The sequence below is a fragment of the Aquarana catesbeiana genome, linkage group LG02 (assembly GCF_042186555.1).
Source record: "Aquarana catesbeiana isolate 2022-GZ linkage group LG02, ASM4218655v1, whole genome shotgun sequence".
NCBI classification, from domain to species: Eukaryota; Metazoa; Chordata; class Amphibia; order Anura; family Ranidae; genus Aquarana; species Aquarana catesbeiana.
In genome coordinates, this window is record NC_133325.1 from 240657004 (window position 1) to 240675961 (window position 18958).

An 18958-nucleotide genomic window follows, 5' to 3' on the forward strand; every position below is an offset into this window, starting at 1 on the left:
TAGAGCTTTCTTTTGATGGTATTTGATCACCTCTGCCGTTTTTATTTTTTGCGCTATACATGGAAAAAGACCGAAAATTTTGAAAAAAAATGATATTTTCTACTTTTTGTTCTAAAAAAAATCCAATAAACTCAATTTTAGTCATACATTTAGGCCAAAATGTATTTGGCCACATGTCTTTGGTAAAAAAATGTCAATAAGTGTATATTTATTGGTTTGCGCAAAAGTTATAGCGCCTACAAACTAGGGTACATTTTCTGGAATTTACACAGCCTTTAATTTATGACTGCCTATGTCGTTTCTTGAGGTGCTAAAATGGCAGGGCAGTACAAAACCCCCACAAATGACCCCATTTTGGAAAGTAGACACCCCAAGGAAATTGCTGAGAGGCATTTTGAGCCCATTGAATATTCATTTTTTTTGTCCCAAGTGATTGAATAATGACAAAAAAAAAAAAAAATTACAAAAAGTTGTCACTAAATGATATATTGCTCACACAGGCCATGGGCATATGTGGAATTGCACCCCAAAATACATTTAGCTGCTTCTCCTGAGTATGGGGATACCACATGTGTGGGACTTTTTGGGAGCCTAGCCGCATACGGGGCCCCGAAAACCAATCACTGCCTTCAGGATTTCTAAGGGTGTACATTTTTGATTTTACTCCTCACTACCTATCACAGTTTTGAAGGCCATAAAATGCCCAGATGGCACAACCCCCCCCCCCAAATGACCCCATTTTGGAAAGTAGACACCCCAAGCTATTTGCTGAGAGGCATGTTGAGTCCATGGAATATTTTATATTTTGACACAAGTTGCGGGAAAGTGACAATTTATTTTTTATTTTTATTTTTTTTGCACAAAGTTGTCACTAAATGATATATTGCTCACACAGGTCATGGGCATATGTGGAATTGCACCCCAAAATACATTCTGCTGCTTCTCTTGAGTACGGGGATACCACATGTGTGGGACTTTTTAGGAGCCTAGCCGCGTACGGGACCCCGAAAACCAATCACCGCCTTCAGGATTTCTAAGGGTGTACATTTTTGATTTCACTCTTCACTGCCTATCACAGTTTCGGAGGTCATGGAATGCCCAGGTGGCACAAACCCCCCCCCCCAAATGACCCCATTTTGGAAAGTAGACACCCCAAGCTATTTGCTGAGAGGCATGGTGAGTATTTTGCAGCTCTCATTTGTTTTTGAAAATGAAGAAAGACAAAAAAAAAATTTTTTTTTTCTTTTTTTAATTTTCAAAACTTTTGTGACAAAAAGTGAGGTCTGCAAAATACTCACTATACCGCTCAGCAAATAGCTTTGGGTGTCTACTTTCCAAAATGGGGTCATTTGGGGGGGTTTTGTGCCACCTGGGCATTCCATGGCCTCCGAGACTGTGATAGGCAGTGAAGAGTGAAATCAAAAATTTACGCCCTTAGAAAGCCTGAAGGCGGTGCTTGGTTTTCGGGGTCCCGTACGCGGCTAGGCTCCCAAAAAGTCTCACACATGTGGTATCCCCGTACTCAGGAGAAGCAACAGAATGTATTTTGGGGTGTAATTTCACATATTCCCATGGCATGTTTGAGCAATATATCATTTAGTGACAACTTTGTGCAAAAAAAAAAAAAAAAATTTGTCTCTTTCCCGCAACTTGTGTCACAATATAAAATATTCCATGGACTCGACATGCCTCTCAGCAAATAGCTTGGGGTGTCTACTTTCCAAAATGGGGTCATTTGGGGGGGGTTTGAACTGTCCTGGCATTTTATGCACAACATTTAGAAGCTTATGTCACACATCACCCACTCTTCTAACCACTTGAAGACAAAGCCCTTTCTGACACTTTTTGATTACATGAAAAAATTATTTTTTTTTGCAAGAAAATTACTTTGAACCCCCACACATTATATATATTTTTAAAGCAAATGCCCTACAGATTAAAATGGTGGGTGTTAAATTTTTTTTTTTCACACAGTATTTGCGCAGCGATTTTTCAAACGCATTTTTTGGGGAAAAAACACACTTTTTTACATTTTAATGCACTAAAACACACTATATTGCCCAAATGTTTGATGAAATAAAAAAGATGATCTTAGGCCGAGTACATGGATACCAAACATGACATGCTTTACAATTGCGCACAAACGTGCAGTGGCAACAAAATAAATACATTTTTAAAAGCCTTTAAAAGCCTTTACAGGTTACCACTTTAGATTTACAGAGGAGGTCTACTGCTAAAATTACTGCCCTCGATCTGACCGTCGCGGTGATACCTCACATGCATGGTGCAATTGCTGTTTACATTTGACGCCAGACCGACGCTTGCGTTCGCCTTAGCGCGAGAGCAGGGGGGACAGGGGTGCTTTTTTTTTTTTTTTTCTTTATTATTTTTTTGCTTTTTTATCTTATTTTAAAACTGTTCCTTTCATTTTTTTTTTAATCATTTTTATTGTTATCTCAGGGAATGTAAATATCCCCTATGATAGCAATAGGTAGTGACAGGTACTCTTTTTTGAAAAAATAGACCCTAGATTTCTCCTCTGCCCTCAAAGCATCTGACCACACCAAGATCGGTGTGATAAAATGCTTCCCCAATTTCCCAATGGCGCTGTTTACATCCGGCGAAATCTAAGTCATAAAATGCTCGTAGCTTCCGGTTTCTTAGGCCATAGAGATGTTTGGAGCCACTCTGGTCTCTGATCAGCTCTATGGTCAGCTGGCTGAATCACCGGCTGCATTCTCAGGTTCCCTGTTGAGACAGGAGAGCCAGAGAAAAACACGGAAGACGGTGGGGGGGGGCATTCTCTCCCACTGCTTGTAAAAGCAGTCTAGAGGCTAATTAGCCGCTAGGATTGCTTTTACATGAAAGCCGACCGCTGGCTGAAAAGAATGATACCAAGGTGATACCTAAACCTGCAAGCATCATTCTGGTATAACCACTCAAAGTCGTGAATGCTGTACCTGAAGACAAAAAAATGGTTAACAATAAAGCACAGTAAACGGTAAAGTATAAAAAATTGCATACCTGAAAAGCAAACATGATAAAACATAATAACAATAAAACATTGCAGAATAGAATACAGTAAAAAAGAGCAGAAGAATAGAGAGAGAGAGAATAGAGAGAGAACAATAAAACGACAACTATTATTTTTTATTTTATATTTTTGTTTGTGTTTTTTTTTTTTTTTACACTTTTTTTGTAACTGTAACTTTTATAACTGTAACCGGTTCCAGGTTCGGGTCTCTCAAAATGCGATGGCATCTTGGGAGACCCTGTGAAAGTGTGCCTAGTCTGTGCAATGCTGTACCCTACGCTAATACTCAACTAATGAATGGTAGCGTTCAAAACATTCACCAATGCAAAGACCAGGATTGTCAGGACAGGAGGGACAATAATAGCAGGTGTCACGCCTATATCCGCGTTTGCTGCAGACACAACATCTTTTTTGGGGGGGTTCGTTGGGTAGGGGTACTCGGGAGGACATAAAAATGCCTCTCATGCAGCCGACTGCATTTGGTTGGGGATGTGAATGGGGGAAGTACGGGCGCTGCAGAAGCGGTGGGTTCCCAATTAGGATTGGCGAATGCAGCAGGAAGGGCATTATGGGCACGACGGGCCTGTGTTTGTCTTCTTGGTGGCAGCGGGACACTATTTGTGCTTGCCACCTCACCAGCTTGAACTGCACTTATGGGACTCGCCACGTCACCAAGTGTTACTGCAGTGCTGGTTTGACTACGACCGGGGTGTACTAGGCCGCTGGCGCTTGCCAGTTCACCAAAACGCTACCAAAAAAACTGTTAACGATCGCAGGGATCAGGCCTGACTCTGCGAACGCTGCAGTTATGCGTTTAGTGTTTTGTAAGTGACAGTGATCGATCAATACTGCACTTGGGTGGGCTGGGCTGGGCCGGGCGGAGGGGCAAAACGCAGGTGCTAGCAGGTATCTGGGCTGATCCCACTAACACTGCGTTTTTGGGAACCCTAAACTGCTGGGGACGCCAGTATAGATCTGATCGGATCAGATCAGATATTGATCAGTTCAGATACTATACCACTAAGGGAGGTGTACGGTGCATGCGTGGTTGTTAGCGCTACTGGCACTAACCTGACGCTGCCTGGGGCTGGTGCTTGCCAGTTCACCAAAACGCTACCAAAAAAACTGTTAGCGATTGCAGGGATCAGGTCTGACTCTGCGAACGCTGCAATTATGCGTTTAGTGTTTTGTAAGTGACAGTGATCGATCGATACTGCACTTGGGTGGGCCGAGCCGGGCGGAGGGGCAAAATGCAGGTGCTAGCAGGTATCTGGGCTGATCCCGCTAACACTGCGTTTTTGGGAACCCTAAACTGCTGGGGACGCTAGTATAGATCTGATCGGATCAGATATTGATCTGTACAGATACTATACCACTAAGGGAGGCGTATGCTGCGTGCGTGGGTGTTAGCGGTACTGGCGCTAATCTGACGCTGCCTGGGGCGACGCATATCACCGCCGGGCGATCAGGGGGCTAAATCTTTATTCGGTAATAAACGGCGGGTGCCCTGACACTATAAAAAATAAACAAACTAACCAGCGTCACCCGTAACGGTTATACAGTGATCAGTGGTGAAAGGGTTAACTAGGGGGCAATCAAGGGGTTAAAACATTTATTCGGTAGTATATGGGGGTCCCTGTCGCTATAAAACGCTGACGGCGAACCTAAATATTTACCTCACTAACTAGCGTCACCAGCGACACTAATACAGCGATCAGAAAAATGATCGCTTAGCGACACTGGTGACAGGGGGTGATCAAGGGGTTAAAACTTTATTAGGGGGGGTTAGGGGGGTATCCTAGACCTAAAGGGGGCCTAACACTCACTGCCCTAACACTGTAACTGTCACAAACTGACACCAATACAGTAATCAGAAAAAAAAAAAAAAAAAAAACAGCTTGGTGTCAGTTTGTGACAGGGGGGGGTGATGGGGGGGGGGATCGGGGTGTTTTGTGTGCCTGGCATGTTCTACTGTGTGTGTAGTGTGTTGGTGCACTCACATTGCAGTCTTCTCTCCTCGGCCCGGAACGGAAAATGCCGAGCCGAGGAGAGATGACATCATTTCCTCTGCCTCTGTGTACAATACAGAGGCAGGGAAATGATCCCATTGGCTGGGAGCGATCGCGAGGGGGGGGCCACGAATGGATGGCCTCCCCCTCACCACCGATCGCCGTGGGAGATTTGCCGACCGCCGCAGGCACCGGGGGGGGGGTCCGATCGGACCCCCCCACCCGCGGGCAGGCAAGGACGTACCTGTAAGTCCTTTTGCCTGCCTGTGCCATTCTGCCGAAGTATATAGTCGTGCGGCGGTCGGCAAGTGGTTAATCATGTGCACTGAATTTACCTTTTTTTTGATGCTGTAGGCACTAGGTTGTTGCCACTTTCATTCCTTTAGTGCAACTTTTTGAATTATATCCCATTCAACCCCACCTGCCAGCGGTGCTTGCCCCCGTGATAAGAGGCAGCCCACGCTCGCCAGAAACCATTTTCCACTCGCAAAATGCGAGTAGGCGAGTGGAACATTTGAGGGCTGGATAAGGTATATGGCAGTAGCTGCAGGTGATGGACGTTCAGTGATAAATAGTTGGAATAAAGAGGAAGATGGATAGGCAATTCTGAAAAGGTGTTTTTTTTTCAGAACCAGAAAGTGAATTCCAAATAATGGGTCTGCCTTAGAAATATTTTGCAATCTCTGCATGGGATGAGGTTATGAGAAAAAAGGATCATTTGTGGTCAGGAATGTAAGCATTAGTGATGGTCAAATTTGCTTGGGTTTGATTCATGGGCACATTTTGGCAAGCATGTTTACAAATCTGTGAATTTTAATGCAAAACCCATTAAAGTCAATGGGAGGCTAATATTGAAGATTAGTTATCTCCAAGGCTAACAGGCAAAGGATTGTCAAAAATGGGGAGCTTGGACTTGCCAAGGGGGTTTTGTACCAATGCCAAAAAAATGTAAAACATTTAAAAAATACTGTTTGGCAGGGAGTACCTCTTTTAATAAGGTTTAAAGTGAAACATTAAAAATGCACAATTCCTTTAAATAACTTGCTGGTGGGTCCCTTAAATCTGCTTGTGAAATGGCACTGCAGAATGTACTTCAACAAAATTAAAGCCTTGACCAAAACCCAAGTCATTCTTGGTTTAGGAAAAGAGCAAACTTGTGGATTTTAGGAATTCTAAAGGAATGTAAGGTTGGCGTGGATACGGTGATGGCCACAGGTGATGTGGCCTCACTGTATACTAATATTGATCATCAGTGTGCTATAAGGGCAGTTAAGTGGGCATTAAAAAAGAATTCTAGTATGAGATGGAATCAACGTAAGTTTAAATAGTTTGGAATTTTGTCTAAAACATAATTATTTTTGGTATGGCAATAATTTTTATTTGCAAATTAAAGGTGTCGCTATAGGCGCTAAATTTGCACCCAGTGTGGCTAATTTGTACATGCCAAATGGGAGGAATAGGGTATTTTGTACAGCATGGACCCAAGGCTGGTGCTGTACAGATGTTTCATTGATGATCTCCTATACCCCTCGAGGACTAGAAACAAAGACATATTTCAAGGAAGCAGATCATAATTCATATATTCCAACTACCAGTTGCCACTATAGACCCTGAATTAATAATATTCCTAGAGGGCAGTTTATGCAGATTAAAAAGAATTGCACAAACAATGCTGATTATGAAATACAAACAGAGAAAAACAGAGAAATTGAGTGGAATGTTTAGGGACAAAGGGTATAGGGCCGTTTTTTTGGAAGTAGAAAGATGAAACATTGGGGGCTTGGATAGGGAGGATCTGATAAAAGATAAAGTAAAAAGCACGGAATCAAGCAGTGATATGGGTACCTGTATAGTTCTCGATCATAATTTACAAAATAAGGAAGTGGAGAAAATTATTAAAAGGTATTGGGAGATCCAAAAGCAGGATATACACTTTAAGGGCAGTTTATCGGATAAACCAAAAATTGTCTACAAACGAGCCCCGAATTTGAGGGATTGATTGGTGCACAATGTAATTGAACCTCCTCCAGCCAAGCCTGTGATGTTTTGGGACATCAAGGGGTTTCACGGATGTGGGAGATGTTATAGTTGTGTAAGGGTCCCAAGAAATATTAGAAAACTGAAATCCTTTGTAAATCCTCATACTAATGGTTCACATGAGATCAGGGATTTTATTTCATGTGACACTATAGGGGTTGCCTATGCCATCAAGTGCCCATGCAACCTATTATATGTAGGTAGGACAAGGAGGACGCTAAAAGTAAGAATGCAAGAACATGTGAGAAATATACGCAAAGGACATGATAAGCATCGCCTATCAATTCATTTTAGGGATAAACATAAAAAAAACCCTGAAGGAATGCAGTTTTAGGGTATTGAGCCCCCCAAACATCATTGGAGAGGTTCCAACTTCATAAGAGAGATCAGTAGGAGGGAATCATGGTGGATACACCAATTAGGTTCCCTCTGGCCAGGAGGATTAAATAAGAAGTTTGATTTAAAATGGTTTCTTACTAATTACTGATTATGTATATCTTTGTCCCTGGGATATTAAACTCCCTGGCAGTATGATTATTTCAGATTTTTGATGCTGAAAGCGGTACAATTATTTTGCAGGAAAATTTGGCGTTTTATATTGTAGGCCTGTAATTCTTAGGAATAACTCACTTAAATTTGTCCAAACAAGAGTCTAGTAGACATCCCGGGTATGATAAAGTTTGAAACACGAAATCATAAATTATAATATAATAAATAACTATAAATAATTATAACAAATAATAATAAATATTATTGAATAATGTAATCAAATCAAAAACACTGAAATTTGCTCAGTTGCAGAATTGTCGCTGTCATTACTTTCAGTCTTTGATGACGGATTTCCCCACAAATCACTTTCACTGAATTCTGCAAGTGATTCTAATTTACTATCGCTGTTTTCTAGCTGGTCTAAAACCACTTTTGATGTAGAGGGACAGTTTTGGTTGCTATGGACAATCTCCAGTTTCCAGGCAGAAAGAACAGTATTTATAATATAAAACTGCATGTAGGGCACTGGACAAACCACTAGGGACAAAAGGGATGTTAAATAAATTGATACAGTAATTTAATCTGTAAGATTACAGTTTACTGTATATGTATTGTGTCTTTTACTTTTTGAATTTGGTGCTGTTCTCCATCCCCGTGCGTCACAACGCTCGCAGGGAATGGAGCTCGACTCTGCGATAGATCGAGCGGAGGACGGCTCGCACACAGAGTGGGGAGGACATCACTGGATCCTGGGGACAAGGTAAGTTTGCTGAACCTGGATCCTGCGATGCAATCCCAAGTGTGGCTCGGGGTTAATGCTTTTGATGCTGAAAATCCACCCCGAGCCACACCCGGGAATACCGTCAGGGAGGTTAAAGCTGGATACGGTTCATGTCATGTTGCTATAGGTCTGGTATCTCAATATACTTAGTCACGCCAGCAAGTAAGGGGGTTAATATTGGTGAGGCATTTTATTAATGCTCTACCTATCTGAGGCATGGAGTGTGCCTTATAATGAGTGCTATTATTTTTTGATGTTCTTTAACATTATGAATATCTTCAATATTCATTATTGATTTTTAATATATTTTTGATTAAACAATCTGGATATCACATCTGTGCGCGTAGGCTTGTACAGGGAAATGGTGGGTGGTCTATATTCATGTGTATGTATACATATATATTTTTATTATTTTTTATGTGGACATTTTATATGATAATATTATTTTTTATATTTTTATTTTTTATATATTTTTTATATATTTTTAGTGGTCCCTTGTTTGGTACGGTTAATGGGGGTCTTCTCCACCTGTATGTGAAACTATGTGTATGTGGGTGCAGATTATTGTGCATACACACACGCACATTTGTTTTACGGCATTAGTTCTTTATGAATTTATATATGCTTTTACAAATTCTGTGGACATATATACAGTGGGGACGGAAAGTATTCAGACTCCCTTAAATTTTCCACTCTTTGTTATATTGCAGCCATTTGCTAAAATCATTTAAGTTCATTTTTTTCCTCATTAATGTACACACAGCACCCCATATTGACAGAAAAACACAGAATTGTTGACATTTTTGCACATTTATTAAAAAAGAAAAACTGAAATATCACATGGTCCTAAGTATTCAGACCCTTTGCTCAGTATTTAGTAGAAGCACCCTTTTGATCTAATACAACCATGAGTCTTTTTGGGAAAGATGCAACAAGTTTTTCACACTTGGATTTGGGGATCCTCTGCCATTCCTCCCTGCAGATCCTCTCCAGTTCTGTCAGGTTGGAAGGTAAATGTTGGTGGACAGCCATTTTTAGGTCACTCCAGAGATGCTCAATTGGGTTTAAGTCAGGGCTCTGGCTGGGCCATTCAAGAACAGTCACTGAGTTGTTGTGAAGCCACTCCTTCGTTATTTTAGCTGTGTGCTTAGAGTTATTGTCTTGTTGGAAGGTAAACCTTCGGCCCAGTCTGAGGTCCTGAGCACTCTGGAGAAGGTTTTCGTCCAGGATATCCCTGTATCTTTCCCTCGATTACAACCAGTCATCCTGTCCCTGCAGCTGAAAAACACCCCCACAGCATGATGCTGCCACCACCATGCTTCATTGTTGGGACTGTATTGGACAGGTGATGAGCAGTGCCTGGTTTTCTCCACACATACCGCTTAGAATTAAGGCCAAAAGTTCTATCTTGGTCTCATCATACCAGAGAATCCTATTTCTCACCATCTTGGAGTCCTTCAGGTGTTTTTTAGCAAACTCCATGTGGGCTTTTTTGTGTCTTGCACTGAGGAGAGGCTTCCGTCGGGCCACTCTGCCATGAAGCCCCGACTGGTGGAGGGCTGCAGTGATGGTTGACTTTTTACAACTTTCTCCCATCTCCCGACTGAATCTCTGGAGCTCAGCCACAGTGATCTTTGGGTTCTTCTTTACCTCTGTCACCAAGGCTCTTCTCCCCCGATAGCTCAGTTTGGCCGGACGGCCAGCTCTAGGAAGGGTTCTGGTCGTCCCAAACATCTTCTATTTAAGGATTATGGAGGCCACTGTGCTCTTAGGAACCTTAAGTGCAGCAGAAATTTTTTTGTAACCTTGGCCAGATCTGTGCCTTGCCACAATTCTGTCTCTGAGCTCTTCAGGCAGTTCCTTTGACCTCATGATTCTCATTTGCTCTGACATGCACTGTGAGCTGTAAGGTCTTATATAGACAGGTGTGTGAGTTTCCTAATAGAGTCCAATCAGTTTAATCAAACACAGCTGGACTCAAATGAAGGTGTAGAACCATATCAAGGATGATCAGAAGAAATGGACAGCACCTGAGTTAAATATATGAGTGTCACAGCAAAGGGTCTGAATACTTAGTACCATGTGATATTTCAGTTTTTCTTTTTTAATAAATCTGCAAAAATGTCAACAATTCTGTGTTTTTCTGTCAATATGGGGTGATGTGTGTACATTAACCACTTGAGCCCCGGACCATTATGCTGCCTAAGGACCAGAGGTCTTTTTCCAATTTGGCACTGCGTCGCTTTAACTGCTAATTGCGCAGTCATGCAATGCTGTACCCAAACGAAATTTGCGTCCTTTTCTTCCCACAAATAGAGCTATCTTTTGATGGTATTTGATCACCTCTGCAGTTTTTATTTTTTGCGCTATAAACGGAAAAAGACCGAAAATTTTGAAAAAAAATGATATTTTCTACTTTTTGTTATAAAAAAAATCCAATAAACTAAATTTTAGTCATACATTTAGGCCAAAATGTATTCGGCCACATGTCTTTGGTAAAAAAAATGTCAATAAGCGTATATTTATTGGTTTGCGCAAAAGTTATAGCGTCTACAAACTAGGGTACATTTTCTGTAATTTACACAGCTTTTAGTTTATGACTGCCTATGTCATTTCTTGAGGTGCTAAAATGGCAGGGCAGTACAAAACCCCCCCAAATGACCCCATTTTGGAAAGTAGACACCCCAAGGAAATTGCTGAGAGGCATGTTGAACCCATTGAATATTTATTTTTTTTGTCCCAAGTGATTGAATAATGACAAAAAAAAAAAAAAATATTTACAAAAAGTTGTCACTAAATGATATATTGCTCACACAGGCCATGGGCCTATGTGGATTTGCACCCCAAAATACATTCAGCTGCTTCTCCTGAGTATGGGGATACCACATGGGACTTTTTGGGAGCCTAGCCGCGTACGGGGCCCCGAAAACCAAGCACCGCCTTCAGGATTTCTAAGGGTGTAAATTTTTGATTTCACTCTTCACTGCCTATCACAGTTTCGGAGGCCATGGAATGCCCAGGTGGCACAAAACCCCCCCAAATGACCCCATTTTGGAAAGTAGACACCCCAAGCTATTTGCTGAGAGGCATATTGAGTCCATGGAATATTTTATATTTTGACACAAGATGCGGGAAAGTGACACTTTTTTTTTTGCACAAAGTTGTCACTAAGTGATATATTGCTCAAACAAGTCCATGGGCATATGTGGAATTGCACCCCAAAATACATTTAGCTGCTTCTCCTGAGTATGGGGATACTATATGTGTGGGACTTTTTGGGAGCCTAACCGCGTACGGGGCCCCGAAATCCAATCACTGCCTTCAGGATTTCTAAGGGTGAAAATTTTTGATTTCACTCTTCACTGCCTATCACAGTTTCGGAGGCCATGGAATGCCCAGGTGGCACAAAACCCCCCAAATGACCCCATTTTGGAAAGTAGACACCCCAAGCTGTTTGCTGAGAGGCATGGTGAGTATTTTGCAGCTCTCATTTGTTTTTGAAAATGAAGAAAGGCAAGAAAAAACATTTTTTTTTTTCTTTTTTCAATTTTCAAAACTTTGTGACAAAAAGTGAGGTCTGCAAAATACTCACTATACCTCTCAGCAAATAGCTTTGGGTGTCTACTTTCCAAAATGGGGTCATTTGGGGGGGTTTTGTGCCACCTGGGCTTTCCATGGCCTCCGAAACTGTGATAGGCAGTGAAGAGTGAAATCAAAAATTCACGCCCTTAGAAAGCCTGAAGGCGGTGCTTGGTTTTCGGGGTGCCGTACGCGGCTAGGCTCCCAAAAAGTCTCACACATGTGGTATCCCCGTACTCAGGAGAAGCAGCAGAATGTATTTTGGGGTGTAATTTCACATATTCCCATGGCATGTTTGAGCAATATATCATTTAGTGACAACTTTGTGCAAAAAAAAAAAAAAAAAAATTTGTCTCTTTCCCGCAACTTGTGTTGCAATATAAAATATTCCATGGACTCGACATGCCTCTCAGCAAATAGCTTGGGGTGTCTACTTTCCAAAATGGGGTCATTTGGGGGGGTTTTGATCTGTCCTGGCATTTTATGCACAACATTTAGAAGCTTATAAATGTATGGGGACTAATGCGCAAAAAACCACAATATAAACCAAAATCTGAAACTAACAGTGAGGTACCCGGTAGAAAGCTGCCAACATAGATGGGTCCACTCAGTTCCCCCAGGAAGACAAAAATTAATTATAAAATATGTGGCGCTACTCTATCAATCAGTACCAAACAGGCAATTAAAATCCTAGCCGTAATCATCTAAGACAAAGAATAAAGTAGACAAAGTTGACTCCAAGATAGTGATTCCTACCAAGAAAAAAATAATATAGTGAACTTGGGACTACTAACTCTACACAGGAGTCCATCAAAGAAAACATCAGTGCCAAAATATAAAAATAGATGAGTGAATAACAACCATTAAAGTGTCCAGTGTAAAGCGGAATAAATAATGTATAAGCCACCCCGCCTAAAAGGGAAGTGTCAATATTGAACGAAACTATAAATTAGAAGTGATAACTTCCAAAATTGGCTGAAAAACAAATAATCCCTGATGCTGAGCAAAATACCAAATAACTCCTAAAAGTGTATCACATAAAAGAGCAGTTGAAAATCAAGTTATCCCTGGTGCTAATACCAAATAAATCATAAAAGTGAAACACATAAAAATATGTACAGCAGACTGTCATAATGTGCATGAAATATAATGCGTGCAGAGATTCCGTAACAATATCAATCCACAATATCAAAATTAAAATACAAACAGTGTTAATAGTGCAGTCATGTCAATATAAACGCACTAATGCGCTATAGATAGATAACTGGTAAATATAAGGACAGGCAATCCCACAGCAGAGATGCCGTCCAAAAAGTGACAATAGTGCAATTCAGTCCATATATAAAAAATGTGCAACTGTGATGAGTGGTGTCCACAAGGAACGAACTTTGAATAAGGTGCAAAGTGTGCAGTGACTGGTGCTCTTCTTCTATAAAAGTTCTGTTGCACACAGCAAGTGTTTCCCCCAGCCTCTCACCTCCAGCAGCGGCCCCCAGTGGGCCAAGTAGAGCGGATAGATAATCTTGGAGAGGGTTTCCTAGAGCGATGTCAGTGGATCTGTCTCTCTGAATCTCCTCCCGCCGCTCCCAGTAATCCCAGCAGTAGTAGTTAGGAACAAACGAGAGGTCTCATGGTGTAGTAATTACGAACAAATTTTATTAGCAAACATAGTAACTTACATGTAAAAACACAGCGATCAATGTAGTGAGCTTCCGGGTTCGGCCGTCCCCGAGAAGCGTTGGCACCTGACTCCTCCTACCCTGATGCGTTGCGTCACACCACGTGACTTTATCAAAGGGATGAGGAGTCCGGTGCCAGCCATTCAATTTATATCCGCGCCGTTGACATAGCAACGGCTAAACAACAATTAAAACCAAGCTTTCGTGCATGATACCACGCTGTAGGAAAGGTATAAGTAGTGTGTTCAGCGATACTAATGAATACACGAAAGCTTGGTTTTAATTGTTGTTTAGCCGTTGCTATGTCAACGGCGCGGATATAAATGGTGTGACGCAACGCGTCAGGGTAGGAGGAGTCAGGTGCCGACGCTTCTCGGGGACGGCCGAACCCGGAAGCTCACTACATTGATCGCTGTGTTTTTACATGTAAGTTACTATGTTTGCTAATAAAATTTGTTCGTAATTACTACACCATGAGACCTCTCCTTTGTTCCTAACTACTACTGCTGGGATTACTGGGAGCGGCGGGAGGAGATTCAGAGAGACAGATCCACTGACATCGCTCTAGGAAACCCTCTCCAAGATTATCTATCTGCTCTACTTGGCCCACTGGGGGCCGCTGCTGGAGGTGAGAGGCTGGGGGAAACACTTGCTGTGTGCAACAGAACTTTTATAGAAGAAGAGCACCAGTCACTGCACACTTTGCACCTTATTCAAAGTTCGTTCCTTGTGGACACCACTCATCACAGTTGCACATTTTTTATATATGGACTGAACTGCACTATTGTCACTTTTTGGACGGCATCTCTGCTGTGGGATTGCCTGTCCTTATATTTACCAGTTATCTATCTATAGCGCATTAGTGCGTTTATATTGACATGACTGCACTATTAACACTGTTTGTATTTTAATTTTGATATTGTGGATTGATATTGTTACGGAATCTCTGCACGCATTATATTTCATGCACATTATGACAGTCTGTTGTACATATTTTTATGTGTTTCACTTTTATGATTTATTTGGTATTAGCACCAGGGATCACTTGATTTTCAGCTGCTCTTTTATGTGATACACTTTTAGGAGTTATTTGGTATTTTGCTCAGCATCAGGGATTATTTGTTTTTCAGCCAATTTTGGAAGTTATCACTTCTAATTTATAGTTTCGTTCAATATTGACACTTCCCTTTTAGGCGGGGTGGCTTATACATTATTTATTCCGCTTTACACTGGACACTTTAATGGTTGTTATTCACTCATCTATTTTTATATTTTGGCACTGATGTTTTCTTTGATGGACTCCTGTGTAGAGTTAGTAGTCCCAAGTTCACTATATTAATTTTTTCTTGGTAGGAATCACTATCTTGGAGTCAACTTTGTCTACTTTATTCCTTGTCTTAGATGATTACGGCTAGGATTTTAATTGCCTGTTTGGTACTGATTGATAGAGTAGCGCCACATATTTTATAATTAATTTAGAAGCTTATGTCACACATCACTCACTCTTCTAACCACTTAAAGACAAAGCCCTTTCTGACACTCATTGTTTACATGAAAAAGTTATTTTTTTTTGCAAAAAAATTACTTTGAACCCCCAAACATTATATATTTTTTAAAGCAAATGCCCTACAGATTAAAATGGTGGGTGTTTCATTTTTTTTTCCACACAGTATTTGCGCAGCGATTTTTCAAACGCATTTTTTGGGGAAAAAACACACTTTTTTAAATTTTAATGCACTAAAACACATTATATTGCCCAAATGTTTGATGGAATAAAAAAGATAATCTTAGGCTGAGTACATGGATACCAAACATGACATGCTTTAAAATTGCGCACAAACGTGCAGTGGCAACAAAATAAATACATTTTTAAAAGCCTTTAAAAGCCTTTACAGGTTACCACTTTAGATTTACAGAGGAGGTCTACTGCAAAAATTACTGCCCTCGATCTGACCTTCGCGGCGATACCTCACATGCATGGTGCAATTGCTGTTTACGTTTGACGACAGACCGCCGCTTGCGTTCGCCTTAGCGCGAAAGCAGGGGGTGACAGGGGTGCTTTTTTTTTTTTTTTTCTTTATTATTTTTTTGCTTTTTTATCTTATTTTTAAACTGTTCCTTTCATTTTTTTTTTTTAATCATTTTTATTGTTATCTCGGGGAATGTAAATATCCCCTATGATAGCAATAGGTAGTGACAGGTACTCTTTTTTGAAAAAATTGGGGTCTATTAGACCCTAGATCTCTCCTCTGCCCTCAAAGCATCTGACGACACCAAGATCGGTGTGATAAAATGCTTCCCCAATTTCCCAATGGCACTATTTACATCCGGCGAAATCTAAGTCATAAAATGCTCGTAGCTTCCGGTTTCTTAGGCCATAGAGATGTTTGGAGCCACTCTGGTCTCTGATCAGCTCTATGGTCAGCTGGCTGAATCACCGGCTGCATTCTCAGGTTCCCTGTTGAGACAGGAGAGCCAGAGAAAAACACGGAAGACGGTGGGGGGGTCATTCCCTCCCATGGCTTGTAAAAGCAGTCTAGAGGCTAATTAGCCGCTAGGATTGCTTTTACATGAAAGCCGACCGCTGGCTGAAAAGAATGATACCAAGATGATACCTAAACCTGCAGGCATCATTCTGGTATAACCATTCAAAGTCGTGAATGGCGTACCTGAAGACAAAAAAATGGTTAACAATAAAACACAGTGAACGGTAAAGTATAAAAAATTGCATACCTGAAAAGCAAACATGATAAAACATAATAACAATAAAACATTGCAGAATAGAATACAGTAAAAAAGAGCAGAACAATAGAGAGAGAGAATAGAGAGAGAGAGAACAATGAAACGACAACTATTTTTTTTTATTTTATATATTTATTTTTTTTTTACACTTTTTTTGTAACTAACTTTTATAACGGTAACCGGTTCCAGGTTCGGGTCTCTCAAAATGCGATGGCATCTTGGGAGACCCTGTGAAAGTGTGCCTAGTCTGTGCAATGCTGTACCCTACGCTAATACTCAACTAGTGAATGGTAGCGTTCAAAACATTCACCAATGCAAAGATCAGGATTGTCAGGACAGGAGGGACAATAATAGCGGGTGTCACGCCTATATCCGCGCTTGTTGCAGACACGACATCTTTTTTGGGGGGGTTCGCTGGGTAGGGGTACTCAGGAGGACATAAAGAAAATGCCTCTCATGCAGCTGACTGCATTTGGTTGGGGATGTGAATGGGGGAAGTACGGGCGCTGCAGAAGCGGTGGGTTCCCAATTAGGATTGGCGAATGCAGCAGGAAGGGCACTATGGGCACGACGGGCCTGTGTTTGTCTTCTTGGTGGCAGTGCGACACTACTTGTGCTTGCCACCTCACCAGCTTGAACTGCACTTATGGGACTCGCCACGTCACCAAGTGTTACTGCAGTGCTGGTTTGACTACGACCGGGGTGTACTAGGCCGCTGGCGCTTGCCAGTTCAATAAAAAGCTACCAAAAAACTGCTAGCGATCGCAGGGATCAGGCCTGACTCTGCGAACGCTGCAGTTATGCGTTAAGTGTTTTGTAAGTGACAGTGATCGATCGATACTGCACTTGGGTGGGCTGAGCTGGGCCGGGCGGAGGGGCAAAATGCAGGTGCTAGCAGGTATCTGTGCTGATCCCGCTAACACTGCATTTTTGGGAACCCTAAACTGCTGGGGACGCTAGTATAGATCTGATCGGATCAGATATTGATCCGATCAGATACTATACCACTAAGGGAGGATACGGTGCGTGCGTGGGTGTTAGCGCTACTGGCGCTAACCTGACGCTGCCTGGGGCTGGTGCTTGCCAGTTCACCAAAATGCTACCAAAAAAACTGTTAGCGATCGCAGGGATCAGGCCTGACTCTGCGAACACTGCAGTTATGCGTTTAGTGTTTTGTAAGTGACAGTGCTCGATCGATACTGCACTTGGGTGGGCTGGGCGGAGGGGCAAAACGCAGGTGCTAGCAGGTATCTGGGCTGATCCCACTAACACTTTTGGGAACCCTAAACTGCTGGGGACGCTAGTATAGATCTGATCGGATCAGATATTGATCCGATCAGATACTATACCACTAAGGTAGGCGTATGCTGCGTGCGTGGGTGTTAGCGGTACTGGCGCTAATCTGATGCTGCCTGGGGCGACGCATATCACCGCCGGGCGATCAGGGGGCTAAACCTTTATTCGGTAATAAACGGCGTGTGCCCTGACACTATAAAAAATAAACGAACTAACCAGCGTCAACCGTAACACTTATACGGTGATCAGTGGTGAAAGGGTTAACTAGGGGGAAATCAAGGGGTTAAAACCTTTATTAGGTAGTATATGGGGGTCCCTGTCACTATAAAACGCTGACGGCGAACCTAAATATTTACGTCCCTAACTAGTGTCACCAGCGACACTAATACAGCGATCAGAAAAATGATCGCTTAGCGACACTGGTGACTGGGAGTGATCAAGGGGTTAAAACTTTATTAGGGGGTGTTAGGGGGGTACCCTAGACCTAAAGGGGGCTAACACTAACTGCCCTAACACTGTAACTGTCACAAACTGACACCAATACAGTAATCAGAAAAAAAAAAAAAAAAACCTGCTTGGTGTCAGTTTGTGACAGGGGGGGGTGATTGGGGGGCGATCGGGGGGGGGGGATCGGGGTGTTTAGTGTGCCTGGCATGTTCTACTGTGTTGTGTAGTGTGTTTTCACTCACAGTGATGTCTTCTCCCCTCGGCGCTGGAACGGAAACTACCGAGCCGAGGAGAGATGACATCATTTCCTTTGCTGCTGTTTAGCATACAGCAGCAAAGGAATGTTCCCATTGGCCGGCGGCGATCGCGAGGGGGGGGCCACGAACGGATGGCCTCCCCCTCACCTCCGATCGCCGGGGAACAAAAGACGACCGCCTCGGGCACCGGGGGGGTCCGATCGGACCCCCCACCTGCGGAAGGCAAATCACGTACATGTACGTGATTTTGCCTGTCCGTGCCGCCTTGCCGACGTACATCGGCATGAGGCGGTCGTCAAGTGGTTAATGAGGAAAAAAAATGAACTTAAATCATTTTAGCAAATGGCTGCAATATAACAAAGAGTGAAAAATGTAAGGGGGTCTGAATACTTTCCATCCCCCTGTATATATGTATAGTTTTTTGGTTCTCATTTTAGGGCATTTATATATTTTTTTACTTGCAAATGTCCAATACCTCAGTATGTACCATAATGGGTTTATATTTATTTTTAATGCAGTTGGTATAATTATATTGGATTGCTATTTTGTTTTATATTATGTCATATCTGGGATGAGACTGTATGTTTTTCTCTGTAACACCGTCCTGC